Genomic DNA, 14,879 nt, shown 5'->3' on the forward strand with positions numbered 1-14,879 from the left:
TAACCCATAATCCTGGCTTGGCAGGCACAAAAACAGCACCCCCCCCCCCTTCCCCAGTTCCTTCCCCAAAAGCAGATCTGACAGCAACTCTCGATGCCACAATTGTCATTACACGCTATACATTTTGAAATCGTATGAATGATTCCATTTTCTAAAGCTGCCAATATGGAATCACTCACATCAAACAGTGTATGAAAAAAAAAAAGCGATCACGAAACTGAAAGCGAACGCTTTTGAAAACAAAGCCGCGAGTGGTGCGCGCGTGCGCGCCATATGGTTTCAATTGTCGCGCCGGTGTCTGGGGACGATAATTGAAACCATATGGCACAAATGTGCGTAATAGACACCAATAGGCCATGGGCGGAGCAATGCGCCCGCCTTTGGCCTATTGTGTGCTTTTTTTTAAACGAACACGCATGCAAAGGCCAATAGCAAGTAAAAACATACGCACAAGCGTGTACAATTCCAGGGTCCATTTCAGAACCCCGGACAAAAGGACTCTCACCTGCGCGAGCACTGCTGCGCCGTGCAACGCAGGGCGCGAGCCCTAAAAATGACTATGTGCTACAGAGATGTGTTCTGACGCAGCCCGTAGTACACACTAATATGCATTGCCAGAAACCGCCTAGCAATGTTTTTTGATAAATGATCGCTTCTTAGGCAGTGATTTAGAAAGAGGCGGGTGGCCACTCCACCATGGTAATTTTCTCCACCCCCATAGCGGAACGTGTGCTGTCTGCCAACATATAAATCTCCCCTCAAGTCCTCTTTGCTGCGGGTTAAAAAGTATTTGGAGATTTTGCAAGCACGCTCAGGTTGCCCAGAATCACACACTGCGTTCACTGGCCTAAAAAGAGGCTTTTAGAATAATAGAACGTCTGTGCAGTTATGATTACAAAGAGTAAGATGATGAGTGCAACAGAGCAGGGAGGTGATTTGCATGACCTGGTAATCCCAAAAAGCGAGGCATTCCGATACTGGGAACCCGCACAGAACAAGTGCCATTGGTGCACTCACAGACTGGAATAAATAAAGTATTCCAAATATAGTATGGGACCCTGAACTCCAAAACGAGGTTAACAGATGGCCTGGATATCTCTTCTTTTCTACAGGAGGTGGATCTTCCCACTTTACATATACATACACGTATAAAATATTTCAGAAGGTGAAATTAGGGCAGCAGGGAAGGGGATGGTCAGTGGGAAATCCTCAGTCCCAGATGGCTAACTAGTTGAATTTTACATCATCTGTCTAACTCAGCTGGGCCCCATCTTGGTAGAGATGTTCTAGAGTGCGAAAGAAACACGTGTCCTACCCTCCTCCACAAAGGAGGCTCTGTTGGTTGCTCTACATAAACAAGGCAGAGATAAAGTGGAAATCACAGTACATAGACCGCTGTCGATGTATAATGTTGACTACAAAATAATGAGTAGGGTTCTGGTGACTAGGGAGTTACCCGATATACAGACGCTGATCCATAGGGATCTGAAATGCTTCATACTGAATAGTGCCATGGCCATCGGAAGAGCAGTAGATATTCTTGCTCATCCAGATGACACTTACCCTGATGCCCTGTTATACAAAAGCCTTCGATACCCTTAGGTGGAACTATCTGTATGAGGCTTGGAGGAGGATTTAAGACATGGACACAATTGCTATATACCCATCCCACAAATGGTGTTCGTACAGGCCCTATAATTTCGGACTTATATGTGGTAGAGGTATGAGATGGGGTGCCTACTGTCACCTCTTCTGTTGGCACTAGCGATGGAACAACTAGCTAGTAGAGACAGAAAGGGGGCGTGTTTAAGGGTATTCCAGTGCTCGATGGCACGCATTACATCTCCCTGTAGGCTGACGGCATGCCGTTATTCTTAAGTGATAAGCATGTGGATGCCATGATTACAATTAATGCTCTTAGAAAATCTGGCGACTCTTCGGGGTTGCAGGTGACCCGGAATAAAACTAGCCCTTTCCTCGTTCACCACTCTAGGCTGGGAGAAACCATACCAGAGATGTTGTAAAAGCTGAAATAGGAACCAACAACTATTAGACATATGGGGGTGCAGTTATATCAAACTGAATTGATCTGATGGAAGGAAACTTGAAACTGACAGCTAAATCTGATTTGAAAATGTGCAGTTCTGAGGGACTCTGGAGAATCACTGTGGCAAAAATGGTGGCATTTCCCAGGCTCCTCTATCGCTTTAGCATGTTACCCATCATTGTACCCAGTTGCTGGTTTCGAGAGCTGGATACTTTGCGCACCAATTTTTATGTGGGATGGACAGAGGGGCCTTGGCCAATTGCAGCTCCCAAAACTGGAAAGGGCATGTAGCCACAGTGGTTCCTAAGATGGGTGGTAGAGCGGATCACTGGGGTGGTACAGATAACTGTGCCATGAGCCCAAAATGTTGAATTAAGTACAGCCCTGTTTTGGCTACAACAGGGGGTTGGGGCAGCATCAGTACACCCCCGGCAGGCTTGTAACGAGACTTTATGCTGGAATGCAGGAGTCTGTACAGCTTTGCATTTCTAGTACTGGTAGTGCATGGGAGACGGATTTGGAGTCACCCCTTACTGATGACCAGTGGAGACACTGCTGCACCCAATCTCATGTACTATCACACAATTACATACTCCGTCTGCTGCATTTTAAATATTTAAACAGATTACATCGCACTCCAAACAAGTTGTTGCGCATGGGGTTAATTGAGGTTGCACGGTGAACATGTTGCGTGTACTCTAGCACTGCTTTTATGCACCTGGCATAGCACTGCTCAGCAGTGCAGGAATATTGGCTTGAGGTGTTTCAGGTACTGGATGACATTACTAGGCAAGTGACTGGGCGCTCGCTGAAGCTCGCGGTATGTAAAGGATGTCCCCTCGGACACATCCAAACTAATGGCCATGCTCCTTCTCCTCGCAGAGCGACAGGTGGTGGTGCACTGGGTAGGCTAGGTACAACCCTAAGGAGGGACACCTGATGTGGACAGTTTAAAAATAGTTTTGCCATCTTGGTGAAACTAGGAACTCTGGGTCAGGATTATGCCCACTTTCCACAGGAAGTGGTTTTACAGTGGGTGTAGTCACCCCAGGAGTAGGTAGCTCATTGACTACTACCCTACACTCCCCTGAATGCCCCTATATTCAGTATTTAGGGGTTCCCCTGATGCTCGGAACTCAGATTAGTCTACCTGGGAATCGAAGAAGGACAAAGAAGAGCAGTCACTGCAAGAATAGAGGACTTAACCAGAACTTGGCACCAACTCCTGCTCTGCTGCTGGAACCTCGACAATTGCACCTACCCGACTTGTCCAAAAGCCGAGCATCCTCCCAACCCTGTGGAGGACTGTCCAGTGCTTCAACAACCAAGCAGCATCTCCCATGGGGTGGAGGAGCCAACCTCCTGCATCTTCAAGCACCAACTGCATCTGCCCGGTAACTCTTGTTGTTGGCCATCGGGTCTACCGAAGGAGCAGCATGACCGGAGGAGGTTCTTAAGGCTCTAGATCATCCCGTCTCTCTGGCGAGTCTCAAGATGCTAGACCCTCCAGGCGCTCCCCTGCACCAATGTCCTTACTACTGGGCAAGTGCACCAACCAAGGCTTGTTTGTGTCCAGTCCAGACACCACCACCACCAAAACTTACCTGCACATGAAGGGACTTCAAGAGAGATGAGCTCCACATTGAGAGTCGACTTTGTTTAGTTTTTCCTTCCTCTGCAGATCATCTGAGGACCGTGAGAGCCTCCAGCGCTAAGTGGCCAGCTAGCCACCATATCTGCACTGCCCAACAGCCCAGGTACACAACTTCTGCCTGAGTCCCCTTGGTCTAGGAGTCCCCACATTGGGTTTTGCAGGATTTGTCCCCAATTCCCTCTTTGCAAAATCTGCTGTTTTGACTGGGCCCTTTAAACTTTTATCATGGTAGCGCTCAAGGCTACCAATGTAACCAGCACCTCTGCACCCAGAGCAGGTAAACTCGTACTGCTGGTGACTCCCCCACCACTTAAGTCCTAAAGGGTACCCTCTACAAATGTTTGCAAATATACCTTGTTTAACACAAATGGGGCCGCTCCCAGTAGTGTGACTGAAGGTGCTCAAGGTTCAATTGTGAGTGTGGACATCTCACAAAAAGTGAAGGACTGGCCTCACACACCACCTGGTGTCATGCTTCATCATCGGCCGTTCTCGCCCTCTAAAAACTTGGTTTGCTAGAGGGTGGGCATTCACCTAACAACAGGGATGCACTTCTAAACTAATTAGGGGCCCAAAGTGAATGAGTGAAATTTAAAAAACATTACAGTTGCCAAATTATATTTTTAATGGAGTAGGTAACTGTATGGTATTAAAAAACAGTGGACGGTGATGTGGGGAACTTTATTATCCCCTCACCATATTCAATCGGGTCAACATGTTTCCGCCTAGTGTCCCTAAAAGGTACATGGCATTCATCAGGACCTGTAATAAAATGGGGGCTCCGTTCTTACCAAATTTGTGGTGAGAAAACCACTAGGTGGGATGACCTTTGCCACCCTCCACTTCCGGGGGCTCTCTGTAACCCTGGAAGAAAGAAATTGTGTACAAGAGAACCATCAGTATGCTCAGGCCACTTAAAGAAACCCATTTGGAACCACACAAATTACCATGCATAGCTATATGTGACTCATCTGTGCACACACAAAAGAATTATGTAGTGGGAGATAAATCTCTCACATCTTACCCAAGAACTTCAACCTACGTGCTCCATGGGAGAAGGAATAGAGGGAAAACCCCTGTAGTCAAACTCTAAAGAATTAAAAAGCAAGAGTAGCCACGGTAAAAATATATACATCATATGCATACACATGTAATAGTAAGGGTTTAGAAGGGCTGTTTTTCATCCAAACATGCTTTCATTCCACATTTCTCTTGCATTCCCTTACTGTATCAAGGTGCGCTTTCCACGCTATCACCTAGTTGTATTCTGCTCTCCTCCCTGGTGATAACTGAGCTGGGGGGGGTCGGGTCGAGAGGTTTAAATAGTGTGCTAAATTGGGCGTGTGGCGGGTAAAAAGCCCTAATTAGCGCTAATTGCCAACACTTGCGTTATTTCCGGTGTCCCATTACGCTCCGATGAAAGGATTGGATTTAAAGAATACCTACGCGGATCTCCAGCCTCCCTCATCGCGTCCCATTGACATCTGGGGCCCCTGGCAAACCTACTTATTGGAGCATTCCAATGATACTGACACGGAAACCCACCATTGAGGAATCGTTGTCTTCTTGTCAAATGCATTGCTGAGGTCATTACGTCCCGCACACTGACTGATGGGGGGAGGGTGCGGCGACACTTCTGTCTGTATAGGCTAGGAGGCCTCATCACCCTAACCATGCTCCTTTTAGAACACAGCGTTATTAGCGGCACTGTTTTTTTGTTTTGTGGTTTTTTTGTGTTGGTTACGGTCCGGTTGACCGATTGTGTGTATGGCTGAAATACTTATACAAATGCTATCATACGTTTAGCCTGACGACTCCACCAACGCGGCCGGCCCGATTGGGTTGTAGGCGGCTTGCTGTGTAACCCCCCCCCCCCCAACCTGTGATGCAGTAGGATGTGTATATCTGAAATGTTGCATTGCCGGCCCGATGGTGGTTGTAGGCGATATGCTGAGTTGTATATCTTCTTTTCTTGAAATACACAATAAAGGTGCTTAAAATGGGGGGAAAAAAAATAATAATAATAATTGGATTTAAATGCCTGGCCTGCTTTAGGCGTTAAGCTCTATGTCGTGTTGCCCCTTCGCTGATGTCCGGTGTCTGCAGAAGCACCGGCAGAGATCGTCAGTCCGGCGCCTGATTTGGGGCAAGGCCAGCGCTGCACCAGTAGCATGCGTCTCACATGGAAGTGAGCGTGGTTCGTTGGTCACCTGTTGCGTGTGCGCACGAGGGGCAGGCAGTGCCTGTCCTTCGCGTAGATGTCAATTACAGATCATGAAGGTCCCGGCGGCGCTAGTCGCGCAAAGTAAATTAATAAGGGAAGTTCTTAGGAATTTGCTAAAAATATTCACTACAAATATTTTGTCCCTCAGTATTTACGTGGCAGGTTGTGGAAAGTTAATAAAGACTTTCAAAAGCGCTATTAAAGCGAGGAGTATTCCATGTTGTTTTATTAACCTACTGAAACTTAGGTAACATAGACGAGACAGTATGTTATTGAATGTAATAGTTAAAAAATGCCATCGTAGCGTGAGCTAAAATAGTCGGACAGAGCATCGTGAATTCGGGCTCTACAGCATTAGGAATCAATACACCTCTCTCTATTTTATTATGTGTTATATCCAGGGCACAAGTCCTAAAAAAAGAAGTGGGGGGACGCTCCAAGTTAGGTGGTGTCACCGGAAGTGACCTCACAGCCGGAAGTGACGTCACGAGATGGAGTCCCCACTAATTAACAAAGGTTAGAAGGCGATGGGGGCAGGTTCACAGGGAAAAGGAGAATGTTTACGTTGGAATTAGTCACCGTATTGACACTCAAAGGAGCGGGGAAATTAAAGATGCGCTTGTTCGGTGCGTATTTATTGCCCACAGTAAATTTGCCGGTCTCCGTCTGAAATGCATAAACACATACTGACCTTTTCTAATATACGGCCACGAGCGCCCGTCTGTCATACTGAACGGCTCCATCAAGGTGAAACAACTTAAAGAGCTCTGTTCGCCCTCTCTCGACAATAGAAGGTTAGGTTTGGTGAGTCCTGAGCGCGCGCGCAGGCTCGGGTACCGGCTCCATCTTTTGGGCAGGGTGGACAGCGTCCACCCGGTAAAAACCCGGTAAAATAAGTGGGGGGACGCCGTCCACCCGCGTGGTACCCCGACTCGAGCCCTGGTTATATCCCTTCTAGCTGGTGGATTGATAAGTAACTTATTTGTCAAACTCAAAGGCTGGACCTTACTGAGGTCCCTGGGACGAACAAATCTCATCCGACACCGTCTTTATAAAAAGGAGTGCTTTTTGGGCATATCCTCAGAAAGGTTCAGCCTTTGAGTTTGACAAATAAGTTGTTTGTCAATTCACCAGCTAGAAGGGATATAACACATAATAAAATAGAGAGAGGTGTATTGATTCCTAATGCTGTAGAGCCCGAACTTGCGATGCTCTATCCGGCGCCCTATGCCTCTAGTTCCCTCCCCCAGTTAAATTCTGGGGTTAGTGTGGTCACATGCAAATATACCTTACCTTATCCTTAGGATAACATTGCCGCGTTTGAGGCTCATACCTCAAATCTGACAACTGTGTTGTTTCTACTGTTTTCCTGTAAAAACAATAACTTCTAAAGTACTTACCTGATCCCAACGATCTTGGTGTCTAAACATATATAAAATAATGTGTTCTTTTTCTAAATCAATCAATCAGGATTTTTTAAAGCGTGGCAAATCACCCGTGATGATCTCAAGGTGCTGGAGTTGCTAGCTGCTTCGCGTTTAAAGCAGTAAAAAAAAAAAACGAGGCAAAAGCAGGAAAAAGCACTCAAAAATGGTGAGGAAGCAGAGCTGTGCATCAGCACAGGACAGCTGGGCCAGAGGCCTTCTCAATAGGGTTGCACTGTGGCCTCCATTAAGTAGGTCTTGGGAGGAAAGAGGGATGCTGGGAGGCGGTGGACTGGGCTAGGCAAGGGCAGAAAAACAGGCAGCAGGCAGTAGCGGCAATTGAGGACAAAAACAAAGAGAAGCTTTGAATAATGAGGGAAAATTAGGAGAAAGCACTCAGAAAAACAGGGGGAAAGGAAGGAAAAAAAGTAAAAAAACTAGGCAAAAGCAGGAGAGGGCACTCAAAAACGGGAGGAACGGAAAGAAAAAGCAGCAAAAAACAAGGCAAAAGCAGGAGAAAGCACTCAGAAAAAAATGGGAAAGGAAGGAGAAAGCAGTAAAAAATGGGGCTAAAGTAGGAGAAAGACTGGGAGAAAGAAGAGCGGTGCAGCAGCACGAGAGAGTTGGACCTAGGGCCTCCTCAATGGAGTCACGCTGCGGCCTCCATTAAGTAGGTCCTTGGAGGAGGAAGGGTCTCTGGGAGGCAGTGGGTAGCCTAGGCGGGAGGCGGGAAAACGGGCAGCAGGCAGGAGCAGATAATAAGGAAAAAACACAAGGAGAAGCTGTGAAAAATGGGAAGAGCAGGAGAAAACACCCCAAAAAACGGGGGAGTGGAAGGAGAAAGCAATATAAAATGAGGCAAAAGCAGGAGAAAGCACTCAAAAAATGGGGGAAAGGAGGGAGAAAGCAATACAAAAATGAGGCCAAAGGAGGAGAAGGCAATCCGAAAAACAGAGGAAGAAGGCTGGTGCAGCAGCACGGGAGAGGTGGTCTTGGATTTCTTTTGAGTGTTTGTCTCATTTATTATCTCTGTGTGTACAACAAATGCTCAACACTCACCTCTGAGAAGCCTAAACTGCTCTACCACACAACCACAAATAGAGCACGTTGGGATTGTTAAAGCAAGCCCCTCTAAGCCAATAAGGGCTGACTGGACTTTCTGCTTAGTGTACCTCATTTTGGTACACTACATAGAAAGTCAGCTTCCTGCATGGGATGCAAAGGTGGTCTGAGTGTTGTATGGGTTTTGTCTGAGTTCTCGCATTGTGCACAATATTTCACTCTCCTCTCGATTTCTAACTCCAACCCTGGCCACCAATACCAGTTTTTCACCCTGCCTAATCTTACCATTTCCCATGACTAAACTCCCTTCAAAGGAAAGTTCATGGCTCGGCTCCCGGTAAGTCAACAGTTCCTTCTTCACTAGTTTCTTCTCCTTCCATCCTTGCATAATCATTTTGCTTACTTTCACAAGAACTTTGTCCTGTCCCTGCACACTAACCCATTCTTCATCAGAGATACCAGGCATTTCACCGGTAAAGTTTGCAATACAAAACTCCTCTAATGCCTCCCTGCTTTTGTCTCTCACTGGTAACTGCATGCGACTCAAAAAATCTGCATGCACATTTTTTACACCTGGAACATACTGTACATCATAGTTAAAATCAAGCAGCTGAACAGACATGCGAGCTAGTTACGGCGAGGCATTGTATTGACTGACGGAATGCTGAACAATGTCAAACACTCACCTAGTACTGAAAACTGGAATGGCATGGTGAGCAAAAAAACAATAGATTTAGAACCAGAACTCTGGGGGTGACTGTTTGACATTGTTCAGCATTCAGTCTATCAATAGTTCTTTTTAATTTTGTCACCCCGAGTGGGACGGGTATGCCCAGGGTCCCATGCTCACCATGCCACAGGAGTTAAGCTAGCCTGGCTGATATGGGGTGATACCCCAAAACAGGAACCAGGATGCTTGTTTCCGGTCCAGGGAGAACCTGGGCTGGCAGTTCGGGCTGGACTGTTCCCATGGGGAGCAGGGTCAAGACTGATTTGCATATGGCTGGTTCCAAACTGGAATGGCATGGTGAGCAAAAAGCAATGGATTTAGACTCATATCTCTCTACTGGGGGTGAATGATGGACCTTGTTCAGCATCCCGTCCATCAATTGTTCATTTTGCATTTGTCACCCGAGTGAGACAAGTATGCCCAGACGTGGGTCCCATGATCACCATGTCACTGGAGTCAAGCTAGCCTGGCTGATGAGGGGTGATACCCCGCAACCGGACCCAGGTTGCTTGTTTCCGGTCCAGGGAGGACCTGGTGTGTCAGTTTGGGCTGGACTGGACAGTCTTGACCCTGCTCCCCATGGGAACATGGGGAGCAGGGTCAAGACTGATTTGCAAATGTCTGGGTCCAAACTTGAATGGTATAGTGAGCAAAACAAATATGGATTTAGGCCCAGATCTCTGCACTGGGGGTGAATGTTTGACATTGTTCAGCATTCCGTCCATCAGTTGTTCTTTTTGCGTTAGGTTCTCAGTGCTTCTCACAATACATGTCCTTCAAACATGCACTATCTGTAGTAAGATGAGATATAGGGACCAGCCTGGACTCCACAGGTGTCTTTGTGAATGCGCTACTTATTAAAACATTCAAAGATTATTACAAAGAAAAGAAAACATTTCTTCACATGGTAAAAAAGGCAAACAAACATTGCATTTGTAATGTTCAAGAGTCACAAAGCAAGATCGCAAACTACAGTAGCTATTTTAATATGCAGACCTACATTTACTATGGTCATTTTTAATATAAATTAACATAATTGTCTCTACCAATTTAATTTGCATGTTTATATATTAATGTTGTGTTAAAGCAAAACATTTAATATAAAAAAGTATCACAAGGGCCAAGATTGCTATAGCTAGAGCTTGGTGGGCAATTACGACCACACTACGAGAACAAGACCATGGAGTGGAAATCAAAGCTGCTCCCCCAAATTCCTCTTTACGCATGCAGGGGCTAAACAGAGGGTGAATCAAGACAGACAGATAGTTCTTGACTTGCATATCCTCTCTACATTTCTCCACCCTGCACCATCACCTTTTGTTTCCTCAACATGGGTAGCAGTTACAGAAAAGTCTAGAAAATGGATAAGTATGTGAGATTTGCATACTGTGATATTGATGACCCTCTTCAAGTACCCCCTCGTAAACACTTTTCTATATGTTCACGCCCTGAGAGCAACTCAAGAACACTTGGATTCGTTTAATGTTGTGACTGACCCTGTTAATGTTTTCAGATGATAATGAGATAAGGTGTTGACCTGTACCAGGACATAGTCACCCTGAATGGAAGTAGTTAATGAAAGGGTCTTGTGATTGCTCTTGTTAAGACAGAGCCTATAGCTCTATGTAGAGTTTGTTGTACTATGTCCTGGCCATCCTTGCATAGACACACCTGATATAAGTTAAATGTATGTTATGCTGATGGCTGAGACTTTTAAACCCAGTAAAATAAGGTATAAAAAAGAACTGGCAAAAACAGACATAATGTAAACTTACAGCTACCGTCAGAAAAACATGAGGTGTTTATTGTCCAAACATGGCATTGCATTGGTGCGGTGTTCAAAGCTTGCCACCCAGTACAAAATGGGGTTGTAGTGCACCACAATGTCATGCGTCATAAATAGAGCTTATGTAGTCCCACTGGTTGGGGACTGGGGCTTATTTTTCACCATCAGACTTTGATCCAGAAATAGAGAAATGTAGAACAAGCATTGGCATAACCAATAGGTCTCTCCTTTGTGACCTTATAAGTATTTAGTTATGCAGCACAATAGCATTGGTGCAACAACATTAACTGTTGCATGGGTACAGTTATAAGGTCCCAAAGGCGAGACCTATTGGCTATGCCAATGCTTGTTTTAAAAGCTGAGGCTCTGTGTGGACATTGAGGTTATTGAGCATTATTGGCTGCGTCACACTGTATTGGAGTCTCTTACTGATACAACTCCTTGAATACTCACCTTCTCTACTTCGAGAGAATCTAGTAACCAAGGGGAGTAACTTGAGTATTAAGTGTAGTAGTACTGATGGTTCAGAGCCACCAGATGAAAACAGCAGAACACACACGATACTGCCGGTAACCACGGAGCGTCTGAAGCATTGGCGCAGCAAGTATGCCCTAGGTCCTAACAAAGCCAAGGAAAATGGGTCCCTCTACCACAGTCCATTAGTAAAGACAGCTATAATTCGGGTTGCACTGGATCCTCACAACACTGGTACCTGGTGCGACTGCACCTGCTGTACCACTGATATCCATGCAGCGGATGTTAAACTGTGGCGATTATGCTTTGCCTGCTTTTGACTTAGAAGGAAGCACCAAAATAGGCCAACAGAAGCCCTGGAGAAGGGAAACGGACAGGGATAAAGACCATCAACCCTCAGAGAGGTTAACAAAGTTGTTTAATGAGATTTAATGTGTTACTTGGGAGCTTCCCTGTCCACAAGCTTTATTTGAGTTGATCAAGTCACTTTTAATACCAAAGAGGATCTTGGCTCGGTGTACAAAGTGAGCTCTGCATTACTGGAAAACGTTTCCTATGATGAGCATTTTTTCCTCCTTATATGGTGTATCCGCTTAACTCAAATGTATGTTTACCAGGAGGGTTGCCCCTTTTCCAATCCAAAGAAGCATGTACAAGGGTATCTTGAGCCCCAAAATCACAAACTTTACCACCAACCTGTTCAGTTGGTCTTCAGGAGAAGGTTAATTTGTTGAACAGTTCTTCTACCACCTGAGTACCATGCCTGCAAGCTGAGCCCCACCCTCACCGCAGTGTTCTTCAGTGAGTATCGGCAGCTGGGGTTCCAGGGCATTATAGTACTGTTTCTATTTCCAACTCCAATAGAGCTACAGCAATGCATGCCAATGGCAATGGGTCCGACACTGGAAAAACAAGTGCACTCAGGTGATTCTGCAAACAGCAACTAGTACGCGATTGGTCCATTCCCTACTTATCTGATACTCCTACAGAGCATCTGCATATTGCAAATTAGATCACACTTATTGCGCTATTGGTGCATAGGCGTTTACAAAACCTGTTATTGTTCACATTCTTTGCAACTGGTCAGTGACACAGATTGCAAGAGCACGATGTGTGTCTTTTGTCTTGTGGGTGGTCAACTCAGCCCCAAGTCCCTACAATTTTGTCTGCAATCCTTTCATCCACCCACAGACCAGGTGAAACTTACAGAGTGGAACCCCTACCTCCAAATTCCCTAAAGCACAGAACCTATAGAAACACAAGCAGAGATGTGGGCTGCTGAAGGCGCTACAAGGACCCAAGATGAAGAGTGCATGTGTGATTGTGAGCAGTGTGTCCAGACGGATGCTCAAATATGTGCATGTGTAATTATGCCCGGGTGTGTTTGTTATGTAGAGTTTTATTAACAAATTGCCAACGTGCACTCAATTTTAAACGTTTTTTAACTAGTACTTAATAGTGTGCTCTTAACACCAAAACGACCGTCCAAAGCGTCTCATAGATAAATATCAACGAAAATGCATGAAGAGAACTTCCTGCTGGTGTGAGCACTGTAGACACAGCAACCGTGTTGCTATACAATTTAAACAAATTAGTGAGTTCAATTATCAAGGCTCATGAAGATCTTCAGTGTTTCGAAGTTTTTATTGCATTCTATCTTTGTAAATGCACTTCAATTAGAATCATAATGTTCTGTGAAAACGAACAGAATCCATAGCTGACATAAGTTCAACAGAACCCAATGCATTTCGGGTCAAATGCGGACCCTTCATCAGGGGTCAATATTCCATGCTACAAAAAACAAACAAAAGAAGCAATTTAACTGCATTGTCCTCATAAACCAAAGACTTAATAATTTACAATTGCTGTACGAGAAAAACTTTCTCTCTAAGACATACCAAAATGTGTACATTAGTTAGCTGAAAATACGCAAGGGCGAAAGAGAGACAAGAAAAAAGATAAAAGATAAAAGATCATACTCCCTCGGTGAAAACAAAGCGTGACCGATTGGCTCGGTGGAAAACAGTTGCTTTAATGTAAAAAAGATGGCGAAGAGTAAAGTGATAGTGCCTAAACTCATGGCTAAACTCATAGTTGTGCAGTTTAACTGTGGATAACCACCTCACCCTGTGCAACAAATTTGCTCCGCGAGTTAGTTAAGATACGCTAAGGTTTTCAACCGTGCGTGTCACACTCACCAAGTATGGAAATTGTGCATGGTTGCTCAGCCAAGGTTGGGTGCGTGACGTGCTCAACGTCACCATTTAAAAAATAGGTCAATGAAAATAGAAAGCGGATCACCGTGATGAATACTGAACATAAAAAACAGACTCGGGTGCTGTGGTGAATGCTAAACATAGAAAACAAACTCAAGTATAGACAGATAACGAAATAGTTTTTGAATTACAACCTAGAAACAATACACAATTGGTTAAGTGCAGCATATAAGATATATTACATATGATTTTATAGAAAACAACTGTATTCAATCCTGTCATTTAATCCAATAGGTTGGAGAGATTGTAATTTTTTAGTCCAAAAGAATTCAGAGCGTGCTAATGATTTAGCAGGATCACACTCTCCTGTGGGTTTCTGCGATTCAAGGATGGTGAAACGTAGTTGCGCAATGTTATGTCTTGCGTCTTTCCAATGCATTGCAACCGTGGATTTTTCATTCATCAAGCGAATGTTACTCTTGTGTTCACCTATTCGTGTCTTTACTTTTCTTTCAGTTCGACCTACATAGATCTTGTCACATGGACATTTCAAGGCATAAATTACATTCGTGGTATCGCAAGTGCTTGAATGTTGTAGATTGATTTTATGACCTTTGGTTGGATGATAGAAAACAGCACCTGTCATAACATTATTACAATGAATGCAGTTCATACATTTTTGCATGCCTTTAAATGCCTTTTTGGGGATCGTTGGATGTTTTGCCAATAGTTCTTTAAGGTTCTTGGATCTCTGCATGGCAAAAATTGGAGGCTGTGGAAACAAATTAATGAGATCTGGTTCAGTTTTTATAATGTCCCAATGTTTTAAGATGGTAGATTTGATCAAGGTGGATTGTGTTGAATGTTTCAGAACACAAATGGGACGGTGAGTTTGCAGTTTCTCTGTGGGTTTCAGTAAATCTGTCCGGTCTATGTTTTCCAATCTCCGGCAACTTTGGTCAAGAATGTTATCTGGATATCCTCTATTCCGGAATTTGTTAGAAAAATTGTGAATGATCTCTCTCGTATCTTGAGAGTCAGAAGTTTTTCTCTTAAATCGGATGAATTGGGAATATGGCAAATGTTTTTTGAGAGCAAATTGATGAAAGCTGCTGAAATGCAAACTATTGTTTCTGTCTGTAGCATTGGTTTTGATGTGTCCTTCATGAATTTGTATTAATACATCCAGAAAATTAATTTGAGATTTGTTGATCGAGTAAGTGAATTTAATGCGATCATGAATTTGATTGAGATCACCAATA

This window comes from Triturus cristatus, chromosome 11, assembly GCF_964204655.1.
Source record: "Triturus cristatus chromosome 11, aTriCri1.1, whole genome shotgun sequence".
Lineage (NCBI taxonomy): Eukaryota > Metazoa > Chordata > Amphibia > Caudata > Salamandridae > Triturus > Triturus cristatus.